Source organism: Echinops telfairi, unplaced genomic scaffold, assembly GCF_000313985.2.
Source record: "Echinops telfairi isolate 266 unplaced genomic scaffold, ASM31398v2 ScPeMD7_31;HRSCAF=116, whole genome shotgun sequence".
Taxonomy (NCBI): Eukaryota; Metazoa; Chordata; class Mammalia; order Afrosoricida; family Tenrecidae; genus Echinops; species Echinops telfairi.
The window spans coordinates 35,880,860-35,882,832 of record NW_022103928.1 but is presented as its reverse complement, the minus strand read 5'-3'; positions in this window follow the sequence as shown (position 1 = coordinate 35,882,832).

Genomic DNA, 1,973 nt, shown 5'->3' with positions numbered 1-1,973 from the left:
TTGCCAGCACAACTGCCTGCATCTCCAGGCTCCGCAGTCCAGGGCAGCCCGCCAACCCCAACCTCTCACCTTCAGACTTTTCAGATGTGAGTCAGATGCTATTCCTGCAGCCCTGAGCGGATGCCTGGCAAGCTCCACAGATGGATCTCGATGCCTGTTTCTTGGTTTGAGTGAGAGAGAAGCATCCCCTTGTGCTTCCTATGGAGTCCCTGGGTGGTGAAAACAGCCCACGAGGCTGCTAAGGGAAAGATTGAAGGTTCGAGTCCACACAGAGATGTCACCTCAGAAAATAGGCCTGTCCATCTCTTTCTGAAAAATCAGCCACCAAGAGAGACCCAATCAGGCCCAGGCCACACACAGGGAGGCCACAAGTCAGATTCTGTATCCTCTTAGGGAGAAAGGAAAACACATTCCACGGTGGCTCCTCTCCATCCTTGCTGGTTTCCTTTCACCGTAGAGAACTCTTATCCTTCTCTCAGATAACCTGGAGGTTGGTTATGGGCTAACTCCTACCCCATGAGGGTCACTCTTGGAAAATCATCTGTCCGTGGTCTAGTGTCTTTCTTTGAAATGTAGGAATCCCTGACCATCAATGTGTTGGCCTTCTGGTCAGCTGCTGAAACCGACACGACTTGCCAGTGGCCTTCATTATTCTGTTATGTAACTCTCAGCTGGCTGGGCCAGAGGGCCTTTAGAAACATCTGGGAGGAAGACCTTTGCCTCAGGCCTTCTCCAGATGAGAGGAGCCACAGTGACCAGGAGTCAGTCGCATCTAAAAGGTTGTTTTTGAAAGAAGAAGCCAGGGGGCAGGGGTGGAATGTAGTCGGGTATTTTGTTAATTGCACTGGATTGCTTTCCGGAGTGTTTTCCAGAGTGTAAGTACAAGTCCAACTTTTACTTAATGTTTCATTAAATGTAGAGAGACTTGACCATCTGATTGACCAGCAGGTGAGCCAATAGAACCACGGGGAGATGTCCTGTGCTATTGCAAAACCCCTGAGGGTTTTGATCGCAATGTTGGAGAAGTACTCAGTTGATAATCTTGAAGGTTGACAGATCGAACCCACGAGCCCCTTGGTGGAGAGAAATGTAACAGCCTGCTTCCTCAAAGATTATAGCTTTGGAAATCCTCTTGGGCAGTTCCAGTTTGTCCTGTAAGGCTGCTAGAAGTCCACAGAGATGGCAGTGGGTTTGTGATTTGGGCTTTAAAACCACGAAAGTCTTGAGTAGTCATCATGTTGATATTTGTTGATGTTATATGGCAGACCGATACATCCAAACTAGAAAGCTGACAATTAACAATATGTGGAGCATCATGCCCATTGCTATCAAGTGACTTGGACACACTGAGTTCAGTCAAACTCATATAAGGTTTCCTTTACTGGTAAAACTTTACTAGAGCAGGCAGCTTCATTTTTTTCCTGATGAGCAGCTAGTAGCTTTGAACCACTAACCTTGTGATTAGCAGCTCTATGCCAAACCCACAGCACCACCAGGGCTCCTATTGAAGAACATAGTGACCTCAAAGGCATGTGAAAGTTGGACAATGGATAAAGAAGATAGGGGAAGAATGAATGCATCTGAATTATGGTTTTGGAGAAGAATGTTGACAGTTCTGTGGACTGCCAGAAGAATAAATAAATGTTTCTTGAAATGCAGTCAGAATTCTCCTCAAAGATGACGATAGCAAGACTTCATCTCACATGCTTTGAAAATGTTATCAAGAGGGACCAGCCCCTGGAAAAGGAGCCGTGAAAAACAGGAAGACCCTCCATGAGATAAACTGACCCAGGGACTGCAACATTGGGTTTACACATAGCGATTGAGAGGAGGGCACGGGCCCAGGCAAAAGCGGCATTGACCTCAAATGAGTGATGCCCATAACATCTGGATTTAGCCCCATTCATTCCTTTTAGTCTCAAATTTTCAGAACGTGTGCAGATGCTGTGTCCTTTTCAGCAGAAGAAGGGGGG